The sequence below is a fragment of the Ambystoma mexicanum genome, chromosome 1q (genome assembly GCF_040938575.1).
Source record: "Ambystoma mexicanum isolate Mex_15411 chromosome 1q, UKY_AmexF1_1, whole genome shotgun sequence".
NCBI lineage: Eukaryota > Metazoa > Chordata > Amphibia > Caudata > Ambystomatidae > Ambystoma > Ambystoma mexicanum.
The window spans coordinates 1,358,716,858-1,358,733,654 of NC_090922.1; positions in this window are offsets into that span (position 1 = coordinate 1,358,716,858).

Consider the following 16,797-nt stretch of genomic DNA (forward strand, 5'->3'; position numbering starts at 1 on the left):
CAATATCGCATGCTTCAGTTAGCCATGTTTCTTGCAGGGCTGCTAAGCAGAACTTACTGATATTTGCTAGCAGACCATCTTCATTAATATAGTGAGAGTTCCCTCGTGTATTCCAAGATAAGATGATGTCATTTTCATCAGAAGCGATTTTCAAAGTGGTTCCTAAATGCTACGGGGAGCCACTGCCAATATCCATCTAGATTAGATATGTCAATGGCAAGTTTGTTTGCTTTAATGCTCTGTTTCATGATTGGACTAATGAGATCTTCAGTTGCTCTTGGGGATTTTCTGCACACCTCAGCATTTAATTCGGGTGTTAGAGTCTTAACTTCTAATTTGAGGTGGGTCGAATCACATTTTTTACTTTAGACATCATGGTTTCTTTGCACACATATCCCAATTTCTCAAAAAGCTTTCTATGACTTATAATATATTCATGGATTGCTATATCAGTGCCCCATATGTTGGTGATCACTTTACTAGAAGACACCGCCTGATCAACAATTTTAAACCCATTAGAAGCAGTCATTCTCAGTGGGACTATTGAAGTACATAACTTGAGTTCTTGTTGTCTGTTTAAAATAATCAATTGTGAAGAATGAATGTTCTCAATTTGTAAAGCACGCACATAATTTGCTGCCACTTCTATGTTTTTAATATGCGCTGGCACATCTCTACCTGTGGGACTTTCTAGGAATCTCACAGATTCCCTACTGTTATCAGCTGATCCATTATCTTCTGTTACTTTCTTGTCTGTTTCATGTTGGGGGTGTTGTGGTTTCAAATATAGTATGAATGTCGACCAGTATTGCATCTAATATCCCTTTAGCCTTCTTAGTTTTCTTTTGGCTACTATTTTACTTGAGCCTTGCCATTGTTCTGGTTTTTGGAGGTAGTTTTTTGTGTGGAATTGGCTCGAAATTATCTAATATCTGATATCTTAGTCCCTTTATGCATTTTATCCTGAACCACCAAACTATCCTTCTCACGGTCATCACCGCAGTATGGTCACCAACATAGTTCGGTTCGTTAAAGATAGAAATGGGTTTTGCGCCTGTTTTCTTGGTTCCCACTATTGCCACTGGCTGTGTCGGCTCGATGCTAATGCTACTCAATGTTAATTTGTTGTTGATTATACATCCATTACGAGCAGCCCATGGTGGCTTGGTGCTATACATCGCCTGCTTGGAAGCATATTTTTTTCTTTGAGAGTGTCTTACGTTTGATATTATTGCTTTTACTGATTATGCACACTTGTTTACCTATCTGTGTGTGGTACATTTTAGGTGAGCGTTCTGAGATAGTATAGTCATCATTGTTTTGGACGAACATAATCTCAGCTACTAGATTCTCCGCTTGTTTGCCTGGTGTAAAGCTGTCTTTCACTATTTCAGCATGAGTATTAGTGCTAATATCCTTATGGCGTTTCTTCTATTTTCTGCTAATTTCGTTTAGTAATAGGGAGTGTATGTCTCGTTTACATTCATTAGATTCACATTAATCAACAAGCGATGTCAGCACATTTTCTAGCACTTGGAACAATTCTTCTGAATTCATACACGCAAAACTAGCGTTACTAGATATATCAAGAAGGTCAGTTTGCGAGTTTTTATCTGGTGTGTGCACAGCTATAATATGTGGTGGTATAATATGTGGTGGAATCAATTCTTGAGCTACACCTGCTTGTCTGATATCAATCAAACCAGTTGCTGGTTTGAACTCCAATCGTTCCCCCCATGCACCGTTTCGAGCCTCCTCATTGGCTAAGGAGCCACCACCCCCCCCCGCCAGGATCAAACAAAGGCACGTACGTGCGTGCAAGGGATTCCCTGCCTGGCAATTCCCCGGCAAGGGCCAATCAGAATGCTTGTTACATTCTGGTTGATCCTCGCCGGGTACTAATGGTTCATATTTCTCTCGTTATTACTCTGTTTGGCCAGCAGCTCTTTAGCCATTACCTGCTTCATACCGCTTTGATTTTCTACAGCCATGGCTGCTACTATGTTAGCAGCTATCTGATTAGCAGTAGATATTATGGGTAGATGTTTCTCTGCAATTTTACTTAATGGCGGTGGTACATTGTATGTCTCATTGTTATTACCTTTACCGTTATTGCCTACTGTCCTTGCAGCATTTGTATCAGTACGACTAAAATCGGACAAGAGGTCATGCTATCTGTTTCTTTTTCTTTTACTATGCGCTCAACAGCAGGTACCCTCTCAAGCGATTCTGTTATATTTGATGGAGGGTTAAATAACGCTTGGGCAAGTTAATTGGTTCCAATACAGGCAAACGCTATACTTAATTCTTTCATAATTTCTTGTGAGCTAATCTCAATCTCTCATGGTGTCATCTAAAACTGGATTGCCTCTGCGGTACGTTCAATTTTATTGAAAAATGTTGTCATTTTGTCAAGCTTGCATTCAGTTAGTAAGCCAGGTTGGCAAATTATTTTGCGTTTGCATGCAGGATTATTCAGTGCAAGGGGCTCAATACCATATTTAACTATCCTAGACGTCACTACCTGATAACCCGTGCATCTGCCCATTTTGGACCCATTACTTAGCAATAACTCATTCCTCTTTTTCACCCAGAAAAGTGTCACATGAGTCTTGCTTTGTTTTTTGGCGTAAAAAGGCTGCAGATTTATTTTCTACAATATCATAAAACAAACTGCACACAATAGTGGAAATAATTCAGAAGATGCGGCGACTGCTATGTGTCCAAAAACCTGCTTCCCCCTTTCCTTCCAAAAGTCCATCATAGGCCCAACTCTCCCAGCCCTTTGCGCCTGAGCCTTGCCTGCCCATGCAGGTGTTCGTGGGCGGGGAGAGTGCCGTTTCCTTGGGGGAAGCTGAGCCCTTGTTGTTCCCCCAGATGCCCCTACCGTTTAGGCTCCCAAGGGGCGCTGGTCTAGGAAGAGCGAAGACCCTTCCAGCTTTCTCCTGGCTCATCCGGAGTCTGTCTGTTGTGTTTGGTTGCCCAAACACCGCCATGCCACAGGTGGGTTACCGACCACCGTGGCTCCCCCCTGCTACCTTCCTTACATTTCTTGGATTTCTGTGCAAAGGTTCCTGAAGAATAGCTCCAACCCCCTTGGTGACAAATGTACCCCATCTTTCAGAAAATACTCAAGGGAATTTAACTTAATCAAGCCGTGCCTGCTCTGGCCAAAACCCCTGTCGGCGTCAGAGCCCCCCTTCCTAGGCTTGTCGGGTCGGTCCTCCCAGATGTAGGTCCAATATGCCCGTCTTTTGCTGTTCCCCTGGCAATATGCGCACTTGCCCCTGCAGCTGTGCCCATTTCATCCCCGGCACCCCGCCCAGACCGATCTCATTTCCTCCGGGCTGCTGCTGGTGGGGAGAAAAGGTGGCTTGTCGATTTTATATTCTTTCCGGCCTGATATACCTCTCAACACCCAGACCTCCTTTCCCATTGCCAACAGATGAACACCATCTTTTAGAGATTATTCAGTGGAATTTAAGATGCTAAGGCCATGTCTGCTTTACTTCTGCCCTTGCCACCTTTCCCTCTTGCTCTGTCTTACCAGTGCGTGCCTGCTCTGGGACCCTTTTTCCTCTGTCCCCTTTCCATCCTGCTCTGCCTTAACCAGGGCAGGCCTGCTCCGGGACACTTTGCCTCTGTCCCTTTCCATCCTGTTCCGCCTTAACCAAAGTGGGCCTGCTCCGGGACACTTCTGCCCCTGCCACCTTTCCATCGTGCTCCGCTTCAACCACGGCGGCACCCGGGTGCGCCTGTTCTGGGACACTTCTGCCCCTGCCACCTTTCCAACTTGTTCCTCCTACTGCACCCGCAATAGGTTCCTCACCACTTTCACTCGGCTAAGGCTCCCCAGCCAACTTAACCTTGCTCAGCCTGCCCTTGCAGGGGTTACCATGCTGGGGGAGCGCCGTTCTTGCCGGATGAAGTAGAGCTTTTGTTCCTTAGTTAGAATTTCAGGCGCCACCTTTGCTTTACTTCCCCTTTCCTCAGTCGTCTCCCTTTTTTATCAGGCTAAACTCGCCCCCCCAAGATCCCCGATCTTGTGCCGTCTTTCCTCATTTTACATTTCCAAGAACTTTGTGCTGATTTCCACTACGGAGCTCTATCCCTCTTGCTGACAAGTGTCTGCCTTCCACTGGTTTATACTACGTGGATTTTGGGTTAATCAGCCCATGCCTCCTCTGTGTAACACATCTCCAGGAGCTTAGAGCACATTGTGCCCAATTTCCAGTGAAATTTCCCCTGCCCCATGCTGGCCAATGCACTCGCCCTCTTGTATATTCAACCAGGGGCTACATAATCCACCCATAGACATTCATCTACCCCTTCAATAGCCTAATGCTCCCCCCCCCCACCTTAACCTAGCTCCGCCAGCTGCGAGATACCAACTGGGGGATCGCCGTCCTAGATGGGCGAAGCTGACTTTTTAGTCCTTTGTTAGACTTGTACCTCCGCATTCTTTTCCCCCTTGTCTCATCCCAGGTTCCATTCTTACTTGTCCTGTACGCACCACCTCCCAACTTTCACGAGAGGGCTCCCCCTCTCTATTTTACTTATCATGTAAGGCAACTGCCATAACCAAGAAGACTGCCCCTCTTCAGGCGTACTTAGTAGTGCTTTTCCACAACTTTATATTGCTACCTGCCCTGTACACCTTTACCACTGCTACTTGATCCTTTTCATTGGTCAGGTGCACGGCTGCGCTGACCCTGCTACCTGTGCCTTTAAACACGTCCCTGCTGCTCTCGGTGTACCACACTGCGTTGTTTAATATCAAGTACTTCTTAAGCCCCAACCAGACTGCTCCCCACATTGCATCACGTTGCAGCTTTGTTACGTGTGTATGCTTGACAACCTGGCCCCCCGTCCTAACTCAGAGCTCTCGGTATCCCCAACCAGTGATCAGATTAATCTAATCCCAAACCTATAAAACGGGCTGACCTTGCCGAACTGTTAACCTTAAAATGCACACCTTTAAATGTTTTCCAAACCTGTTAGACCTTGACCTGCTAATTTCTGGCGATGTCACATCCCATTGAGATTGTTTCTGGGAACCCCCCCTTTAATTATTGGGACTTGACCCTGCCAGCAACTTGAACTGCTGTGTGCCCAATTGGGCACAGCAACAGTCCGCCTCTGGTTTCCCCAAAATGTTTAATATGCAATAGCCCTGACACCCAGAGTTGTCTTATAGAGTTACCCCCCTACCAAGCGCCTCATCTTGTGTTAAGTGGCTCTGGTTGAGAGAAAAGGAGAAGGAGGGAGAGTCGTGCTCGCTTGGCCCACCAGTCTCCATTTGGCATGCCTGGCTTACAAGCGTACTACAGTACGCTGTCCTGGGCCTATCCCGCCCAGAGGGGACGATGTGCAAGCCCTTAAAAGCTCTAACTGAGCCGCCAACCAACAGTAAACAAGGAGGGAACCCCAAATGTTCTGAACAATCACAAAAGGGATAGGTCTGCAGCTACCATTCCAGCAGGGTGGATGATATTAAAACCCACTCGGCCTGAGGCTTTCGCTACCCATTCTTTCCCTTGGCCTCTTCTGGTTGGGGTTGGCGTGCCACTTGTGCAAGCTAAACCCCATCCCGGCCGGTCGTACTTTGCCACTCAACTACCACCTCCTGCCCCCATTTACCAATACATTCCTTATGCCCCTGCTGCAAAAAATGGAGCAATAAACCGTACAAATCATAGCCTACCCCCTTCGTTTACCAAAGCCTACTAACTGCTTCCCATGGGCGACTCTTAATTCCTGGAAGCCCATGTCAGACTGACTGTAACCAAGACCCAATTCTATGTTCTGTCGCCCCGTTCCTTGCATCTGAGGTAATAAGTACACCAATTGTTTCTCCCCATGCAAATGCGTAACAGTGCCCCTGCGCCCTTTCTCTCATGTAAGTACACCCACTTTCGAACATGGGCCTTGACGCACTGCGCCCCACACCGTGCACTTTCACAACTAAGAACTACCTAAGCAAAGGCATCCTGCTTGGCGTTTGCCGCCCTGCCTTTCGTCCTCCCTGCCTTGTGGTGCTCCCCTAAACTTTGGAAAGGGGCATACCATCATCCTTGTAGCGCAACTGTGTGCTACCAGCCTCGTGGCGCTCCCACACTTAATGTAAGGCATCATTCAATACTGTTTATAGCACCCATTTGCAGTCCCTGCCCAGTGCCGCTCCCCCATTCCTTGGGAAGAGTCATATCTGCTTGTCCCGCCGTTGCAGCCGTCAAATCCTTCCCTTTCGAACCGAATGTTTAAATAGTTCCCAAGGTGGACTTTGATGGTCACATGTGCCGCAACTTGTGCCATTTAAAGACTACCGTCCCGTAACTGGTCAACTACTAGATGCACAGTGAAGTAACACACCCTAGAAGCTTAATCGCATTGTCACCTTCGTGACGCCCATAACCGAGCATGTAATACACCAGTTGCCCACTACTACTACTGTCAGCACAACCGCAATGGAAGAATACATGCCTGCATTTCTAAAACATCTATCATATTTTCGAAAAAAATATTAAGGTTATTCATAACACGCTTCATACCCAGAGGTTTCTATGCGCGGACCGAACCTGGGGTGCTTTGTACCGTCGTGCTTCCAAGATGAGCACGTTATCCCGTTATCTTCATAACGTTAGAATTCAGAATTAAAACCAAAATGCTACGAACCACCCCATATGGGATCCGAACCCACAACCCATGGCTTTGGAGGCCAGTTCCTTAACCATTAGGCCACTGAGGCCACTCGACAAAAGGTTCACCTTTACCATCTGGGAGACCAGCCTGCTGCGACCCCCTGATCCCAACTGCAACATTCCCTGCATCTGTGCCCTGGGTTGGCATACGATCCGTACCCCTTAGCCCGACAACCCCAGGTGCGATATGCAAAATAAAAACGCACGCTCTGCTGCAGTCCTTAAAGTGCATACCTTCCTCTGTGAACACTCGCACATTGCTGCCTTCTATCTGCTCATATAGTGCATACCGGGCTCGCTATAACTGACCCTAATGTTCCTTATGGTGATAGTGTGGACCCTCCAGCCTGGGCGCGTTATACTTCACCCTACTGTAGGAACATGTTGCAACTACCTCCTCCTCGCATTATTAGTAGACCCGGCGCCCTATCCTATGCATCCTGCTCACCCCCGCCGCGCTTTCATTCCCATCATGCGAGCTGACTATGGAATGCATTAAGAATTGTTTGTTAAACCACCGGCATTACCTGGCCGTTACCTCTTGCTGACCCGCGGCATGGAGCTTTTTCACTATACTTTATTCCACGCCCCTCGACCGAGACCTGGCATCCCGAAAAATGCGTGATGGCCCCTGTTTTTCTCCGTCCCCATAAATTGACGCCTACTTTCAACAATGTCACGCAAGGCTAGCCACTTCGGAAATGTTGCTGCCTGCTTTGTTCCTCCTGCCTATTTAACTACCTAGTTACGGTCTGTATAGCAGGCCGCATTCGTCCTGCTCTGCCGGAGAAAAGAACAGATACTTTACCAAGAGTTTGTTCTTGGGTGGATGTTCCCATTGCAACACCTCTTCCAGCCCTGAGCCACTGAAGGGCTGAAGCCACTGAGCTATCACGCCGAGTCGGATTACAACTCATTTGCCCTTGACCCGCTTAGCCTTTCCGGCCCTTTGTTCTCCTTATACTCCCTCCACCTCGGGCGACTCCCAGCCCTTACGACGAACTCCTCTGACAAAGGCATCACGCAGCACGGGGGCCACATCGTGCTCGGAGACCATGACACCCCTTCAAATGCAGCGCTTGCTGCCAAGCTGCACATCCAAGCCCGTGAATAATAACGTTTCACACCACAGTGTGAGCCGCTCAACATTACCCCATAACTGCTTCACTGTTCCAGTGCCTTTTACCCTGGTGCCTAGCAGCCATGCGGTCGTAACCCGCAATACAGCAAGCCGCCTATTCCTTCTTACAAGGCACCTAGCGGCAAAGGCCAGTGCCCCGCGCCGCCCTTCACTCCCTCTCTCTTCTAGTCTGGTGGAGGAAATGCCCGGGCCTCGAGGCCTCCTGACAAGGGTAGGCGCCGGCCGCCACCCATCAACTCCACACCCTACCTTCGCTAGGCCCACCGAATTCCGGAATCGACCGCTGCTCTTCCAGCTTCACCACTCCCGGACCGCTTCCTGGGCTGGATGTTCTGGAACTGCTCCTGCTGGACCACTTCCTTCATTATGCGCAACCCGAACCAGGAGCTAAAAACGAAGGCCTCTGTTGGCAGGTGGGCGTCCCACTGCCAAGGCTGGATGCTGCCGGCAGTGGGAAGCCCGCTTGCTTTAAAGGGGGGTAGCCCCGCCCCTTTCTATTGTAGCCTTTCGCATGCTTTTTCCCCATTTTGCCGTGTCGCCTCGTTTTTGCGGGCTTTCCCCCGCTTTTGGCGCGCTTCGGCGAGTTCCTCCCCTCCTCCATCCTGAGGAGGGGGAGGGAGATTAGGCTGAGGAGGACACCGCCCGGGTTATCGGGGTGCCTCCTCCATATTCAGAATTTCCGTCGTCACTGTCAGACCTGTTGGTAGGCATAGGCATTTGTTTCTGCTGTATTGCCGTATGCAACTCCATATGCACAACTGACTAGGGGGCAGAAAACAAAAGTTGAACAGGTCTGCAATACAGTTATAACTCAGCACACCTACGTAACTAGATGCCTGGGTGCAGAGGCGTTGCTAGGGGGTGTTAAGGAGGCTATGGCCCCGGTCTTTTGATTGTAGCCCCGGATAAAATCTCAGGGACTGCAACCAAAAGACTAGCTAGCCCCGAGTCCCGACAATCCCAACATTAGTGTAGCCCCGGATCTTTTCCAGACCTAGCAACACCCCTGCCTGGATGCACAGATATTGCCAATGAATAGTGTTTTCACGGTTCAGGTAAGAATTCCTCTACTTGGATATTAAAAACACATATATCAAGTCAATTTCAACAAATCATTGGGAGGCTGGAAAATACCTTTGCTCCTTCTGTTGACCCTGTAATAACCCTTATGCGTTCCGTACGCTTTTTTTTTCTTTTTCTTAACTCAGGCTACTCCTTTGTAACTAGAGAGCAGAGAGCGAAGAGCAGAGAAAAGCAAACAGTACACTTGCTGTGCACTTACAGGTGCGCGCGCAGGTGTGTAGGCACGAGAATACTTGTAGGCTGCTGGGAGTCTTGGGGGCGAAGTCAGAATGTCGGCCACGGCGCTGAAATTCAAAGAAGCAAGAAGTTGGCGTGAGCAAGTAGAAGGGAAACAAATTCCGAGCACAGAGTCCCAACATTCAGTCTAAAACACAAGTCCGAAATCCTATAGTAAACAACTATATTTACTTTCAATGTCCACAGCAGGTATTTCCGCAGCGCAGCGTTCCACAGTAGTACTTCCTCTCACAGACTCAGGTTCTGCAATAAGACCGCCGACAATCATTGAGGAAGCGAAGATTCCGAGGTCCCGTCCAACACAGCAAATAGTACACTTGCTGTGCACTTACAGGTGCGCGTGCAGGTGCGCAGGCACGAGAATACTTGTAGGCTGCTGGGAGTTTTGGGGGCAGAGTCAGCGTGACGCCCACAGCGTTTCAATGTCCACAGCAGGTCTCGCCACGGTCTCTGCGTGACACCAGTAGTACTTCCTCTCACAGACTCAGGTCCGACAATCAGCGAGGAAGCAACGATTCCGAGGTCCAGACCAACACCGCAACACAGCAAACAGTACAGTTGTTGTGCACTTACAGCTGGGCACCAGTATGCTATGTTTATTCATTTGCAAGTATCTCACTGCATAACCTATTTGGCAGTTTGCCATATTCTGGCATACTCTGGTTCTCTTCCTAGGGGCCTTGTCAAAACAGGTGGGTCGTGACTTTAAGCCCGGGCTGGGGCTAAGCCTTCAGTCTTCTGGAACACCATTGCAAAGGCTGCTCAATCCATTTGGGATTTGCACACCATTTGAGTGATTAGCAATCAATTTGCCTGTGTGGAGTGTGAAGCTTTATTGGGTCTGTATTTTGAGATTTTTTTTTCTTCTCATGGGTGCAGTATGGCGCAGAATCTTTTAAAGAAGCATTTGCATGCAAGGCATAGGATCTTGAAGAAGATCTAGTCTTGCACAAATAGCTAGTGTATGCCTCCGAGTTGGTGGCTGAGTGTTTGCCATTTCCATATGCCAAAGGCTGTCCATGCACAGCGTTCTGGACATTTTGCAGCCTTTTGATATGTTTAGTAGGGTGATGCTCATAAATGGTGGTGGAATAAGCAAACCACACGTTCACTATCGATCCTACCACTATTCAGTGATTCCCTATTGATATGTTGGAGCGGATATTTTAATGAAGCTCCTTTGTACATACAAGAAACTCATAGTAGACACTGTGCTGTGTATAGCCAAACCTCTTGAACTTGTCTGTAACTGTCCTGTCACAGGTCATTCTGCTAATGTATTGCTCTTGATACTGGGTTGCCTTGTTGACTAGTGTTACAAGGCTTTTCTGAGTGAAAAATCCAGTAACACCAATAATAAAAAAAAATACATATCCTGTCTGTAATGATCTGTTGACGAATGCAGGTTTATGATGTAATCTGCAGCAATGGCTTCATGGCTCGGGAGGATAGCTCAGGGGCAACGAGCTTGCCTTGGAAGGAAGACGAGACGGAGCAGCACAGGTTTGATCCTGGGTCAATGCTTAGAAACCTCTGGTTATTATCAATGCTTAGAAACCTCTGGGTATTAAGTGCGCGATATAAAAACCTATCATGTCATTTCATATCCAGGGTTGCACAGGTCCGTGCCTTGTCTGAGCCCTTTGTAGGACAATAGGATTTCAGTGGCATGTGCTTCTGAGAAGGAGAAGCTGTTCATTGTCCTTGACTGTTGCTGTATAGCACCTTCTGACTGTTCCCCAAACCTCTCAATAAGTTATTATTGTAATGTTTCAACAAGCGAGGTCTTAACAGACTGCACCACTACTCATCAAATACATGTTTGAAGGAGCATGACATCCGCCACAAAGGAGTACTATAATTGTATAATCTCTGGCAACCTATGCATGTGTTGCTATTTCTGATTTCCAATAAATTGTCACCTGCATATTTGTTAGGATTTTGTGAACCAAGGTGGTCTATGAGCAGAAGCACAGAGGGTTCATATCCGACGTTAAGTTGATTGAGCAGAAAGCTGTACAATGTCTACTAGGTTCTATTTGAGGCTTTCAGTATTATTCTTTTGACAATTCCTATTGCGTTTAGACCTTTGTGCAATGGAAATTGCAAAAAGGATCCCTTTCGTGCCCCTTCCCACCTCCTCATTCTCCAGGGGACACACAGAGACCCCTGCCCCCCCCCCAACTTAGCTCCCTGCTGTCAGCTGGGGGGTAGCCCTGGAAACCCTGCCACTCCATGGGCCCCTCCCACAACCCCCTTTCCATTGTCCACTCCATTTACCCCTCCCCCCGCAGCTCCCACTTACTACTCCACTGATGCTGGTCCACCCTGTCCTGTCCCCTTTCAATCCTTGTATTACACAGGCGGTATACTGTGCAAATGCATATCATATTATACCTATTATGTATATTTAAGGCCCTAACGACAAGCAATGCCATTTCATAGTACCCCAGTAGTAAGGACGATGAAGGGGGAATCTTATATGTAAGAGTCGCTCTGGAAATTCAGGTCAGATAAATGCTCAAGGAAAGGACTTGGGAGAAGGGCTTCATACATAACAAGTGCACAATAACAATGCAAGGGCAGAAGGGTGGAGGATTGAATTATTAGGGACATAGGGAAATATTTCAGAAGCAATAGAACAAGGCTAGCAAATATGCATAGTTATGAATGTTAGCAGTCAAGTCCATAGAATTTCCTGAAGAGGAAGGTCTTGGGCCTTCTGCTGAAGTGGTGGTGGTTTTTATGTTGTTTCATGGTGATTGGCAAACTGTTCCAAAGGAATGATCCCACCGCATCCATCCTTCTGCCACCCAGTTTCTTTTTCCTGAAAGCTAGCTGCAACCACACTACTGTTTTGGAACCTGATGATCTCCGACACCTTGCAGGGAGGGATTGTTCTACCTTGCATCGGAGATACAGTTGCTTTGCTCCAATGCTCCAATACACTCTGGATAAGGCATTTTCTTTTTTTCAGTTAATATGCTCACCAGAGTGGGAGATAATGCAGGCAGGGACAGAAGAGGGTTTATATCAAACCTTACACAATAATAATACAAATATAAAAAGATTATATATATATATATATATATATATATATATATATATATATATATATATATATATATTTGAATAATTCATTAGACTACACTACATTCAACAACATACATGTATATGTGATTTAGTGTATGAAAACTATCATTATCATTATATGATTAACATTATATATTTCATGCATCCTCCTTTATAATAAACATTTCTATCATATATCTTAATGTCCCCAATACCAAGGAACCCTGTCTTCAAACACAAATATGTGTCCTCAAATTTGTCGAGAAAATTCGATTGCCTTCAATTAAATTTTTAAAAATATATCTATATCTTTTTTTTCAGCAAGATTGGGGCAGTTTATAACACATGTATTAGTTTTTCAACAACATCTTCATTCAGACAAAAACAGCAGAATCGCTTACTTCATAAATCATTCACTGAAGCCCCAATTGTTCCGTTGGCATATAAAAGATTCATCCTAAGCCGCATTCAAAGAGATCTCCATTTACAACAGGGAAGTCTTTTCAAGTAATTGGGTATCTTGTTAGTCATTCTCTCCAATAGCTTTAAGGTTTTTTTAAAAGTAATATTTGAAATTAATGATAAAAAACCTAATTCATACTGTAGAACTGAAGAAGGGATATTATTTGGCAGCTTTAACGCCCTCCTCCACATCAGCCCCACCATTTAGAACATATTTGGTTGTCTTGTGTAAACAGCCCAGCACCATACTATAGACTTGGCACAACCTTCATTTTATAGTTATTAGGGCCAATAAAATAGAGTATTGTCCAAGATGCATATGAATCCTTTTCATTTGGGTGGCACGCATCACAATTAGTGCATGTAGTCTATCATAGCAATGTTTACAAGTTGTTAGTATTTTTTATTTTTTATAAAACAGAAAGTCCACATATGTAAATTAAACAACTTCCATCTTTTCACCGGCCAGATACCATGAAATGATAGACTTCTACCAAGCGTTTTCAAATATGAATATTTTGGATATAGTTAATCTACGTCATTGTCTGTGACATGTAGCCCCATACTCCATTGGAGTCCAATCAGACTTTGATCCAAAATTACCAAGGCATCCACATATACCAAATAATGTATATGCAATGGGCCTAATTTTGGAGGAAGAGATTTGTCCTTGCTTAAAACATTACCTAAACAACCAATATAGAGATTAGAAAGAGAAGGGCCCTGAACACATCCTTGAAGTAGGATTCTGAATGTGTTCACTGGGTCAGGCATTCGACCAGCCTCATCAGGGATATCTGGGTAGCAGTATGTTTTATTATAATTGTATGCAGAAAATCATCTGGTAAATCCCAGGCCTTTAACTTTCCCTAAAGTATCCACTGATTTTCCTTATCGAAGGTTGCTGAGAGATCAATAAAGGCTATATATGTAGCCCTTCTGTCCAACTGATGTTCCCTCTGGATTTAATAGAGTAAAATGCTATTTAGCACGGTACCTATGTCCTTGTGAAAGCCTAATTGATGTTTATACCACATGTCAGATTAAGTGAGCCAGCTATTCAATTTTGATCAAACTTGTGAAGTATAGATCTTGCTGCCCACATCAATGAGGCAATGAGTCTGTCATTTTAAGGCTCCAGTCTATTATCCTTCTTTATTATCAGCAGCAGATTTGAGCACTTACATGATAGAGGCATGTGGCCAGTATCAGCGATATCCAAGAAAATAGAATTAAGCACTGATTGCTTAAGTGTAATTTTGGATGCCCATCAGGTCAAGAGACTCTAAATGGTTTTAATTTCATAATTAAGTCCAAAATTAACCAAGGCCTCTGTTCTTCAAGACCATTAGGCGCCAGATAACTTCTCCAGTGTCGAAAGTGGTTGACCCTTTTGTTCATTCAGTGCAGCTTGACACTGGTGTACGTTTACGTTCCTAGGCCCGCTCCTCTAGCTTGTGGAATTGCTGATTAGGAGCAGAGATTACTTTCTCAGATCGGGGTGCTTTACTACTTTCTTTGAGCTTTTTAGCCATGTGTTCCACTTTGGAGTCTTCCAGTCTTTCAGTCCTCATGCAAAGTTGCGTGGCAATAATCCTTGGTGACTATTGAAGATTGGGATGGGCGACACCAGGGGCCTGTGTGGGTTGTTCTCTACACCCTACCACACTTGCCTGTGGTAAGTGCTGTGGATTCTGTGCCGCTTTACAAGCCTCCTTGTTAATTGCTTTCTTTAACCATGAACAAAATAAGCAGTAATGCAACCAATGGTGAAGTCATGGTACATATGGACGCACCGCCTGATGTGGACTCCTTACTACCTATTGACCAAGATTTTGCTTTTGGGGAATCTAGAATCCAAGGCTGCCCATCTCACCTGGAATGACAACTAATGTGACCATCTTGGATCTTAGGGAGTGTTGTCAGTCCTGTCAATGACCACTCCACCTGATACAAGGTCAGATGTACATTCTGCTGATTGCCCACACAGTGGAGGGGTACAAGGGCAGGGGGATTCGGTCACTCTGATTGAATCATTTCTTAGTATGTGCCAAGTGTATGATGTAGATTTTGTTCTTAACACTTCTCTGAAAAAAAGCATTTTATAACCATCAATCTTTTAATAAGTGGAACGTCATCTTAACCACTACTGCTCGGCAGTTGGATCAGTCAGGGAGCCATCCCAACAATCTACAAGACTATCCAAATGCTGATATTTTACCGTCAAATATTTCTCTTGATACTTTAAGTAAGGCTTCTGTTTCATCTCTTCACTTAGTATTACAATCATTACTAAAACGTTATGATAACATAAAAGATCTTGAGCCTGCACATGCCTGACAACTTTGAATTATCACAAATTAGCTGAAGGTAGAGCCACAGTATCGTAAACGAGTTACTTCAGACACTTCAGGTAAACTGGTATTTAATTTGGATAATGTCCCCCAGAGTAATAGTTGTTCCTAGGACTCATATTGCATCAAAACAGCAGTTTGATGACCAGACTCATTCACTTGACAGATTGAGTACTTCCTCGGATCTATTTGCTTCTATGGAGTTCCTCTGCAAACAGGGATCCGTCTTGCGCTTGATTCAAACTTGGTTGTAAATTCTGACAAGTCCATTATAAATTCTCCTGAGATGGGAAAACAAATGCCTAAAACGTCTGGAAATAAACAGGTGAATCAGGTGAAGACATTGAAAATCTTCAGCCTAACATATCTTCCGCCATGCATTTTTAAGATCATTATCTATGGTACCAGAAATACTGGATAGATGCGATACAAATAACATGACTAAGTTGACAAGGGAAATATCTGATACCTTAAAGATAATTGATAGTTCTATGAATGCAGAATGCTTTACAGAGGTCATATCAAAGAAAAAAGCAAAGAAAAATAAGCCCACAAAATCAACTAGGTTGATCCAGTGTAATATTTATGTTTCCTCACAAAAGCCAAGCTGCTTCTAGCTCAAGATCCTTCTTCAGAGTGATTTGAATGTGACACTGAATTCAGTGGGGTGGATTTGATAACAGTGCTCAGTCAGTCTGAAGCCGAAAGATCTAATTATCTAATTCCTTCTACTCTTACTGTCTTTACCATCTAAGAATTTGGACACCTCCAACCTTACTGCTCCCCCATGCATGTTTGCTCTTCATCCTGAACGGTCTCTAGCAGCCAAGAATCAGACCATTTCTATTGATGTGTATAGGAACAGCATGAGGGAGTGGGCCACAGTTAGGGATACATTCATTATTGGTTCAGATCCTATAACCATAACCGAACGTGGGTTACTCCTGTAAGACTCGATGGATGCCAGAATTATAGGCTTTGAAATTCTAAGGACTGTAAATGAAGCTGTGGCCTTTAATCGCTCAGTTTTGATGCATTTGTTTTCTACAATTCCTGCTGTACGTCTGATTCACACGGGTGACATTGACTGGGTATATTTACCCGATAAAGGTTCAGATCGTGTGATCACCCACTTTTGCTCAAAGATTGTTGCACAGATTATATGGAATCGCTTGGAGGATTTTAGGGCAATGGGTATTAACCTATGCTCTTTTTTTAATCCACATTGTCTGAAGACATTTCTGGAAGAACCCATTCTCAGCCATTTATAGATGATGCCTAGTCCTGTAATGTCTTTGAAGAGTAGTGGTGCATTATCAACATCTCAGATTTCTAAACAAGAAGACTGGCCCTGGCGTATGAAAGCTTTGGCATATAAAGTGGGCCTAGCAGATTCAACCCAGTGTGTTTAGTTCTCCGGATCTTAATATTTCTTCCTGGAATTGTTGTGGATTATGAAAATTGTGAATCTTTTTAATAATGGTTATAAATGTAATAAGGACACACAGGGCTGGACTGGGAACCAAAAGTGGCCCTGGAAATTATTTTCAAAGTGGCCCCATATTTCGCTGAAGGAGTGAGCACAGCACGTCAGCCAAACCCTTTTATGAGGGAATTGCGAGTATCCCCTAAGAAGATGTTCGATACAATTAGTCCAAATTAGTGCGTTTAAACCATGTTTAAATCATATATGGATTAAAAAAATTCATGTTTTAAATAAGTTCATGATCTCGCAAATGTCTGTTTT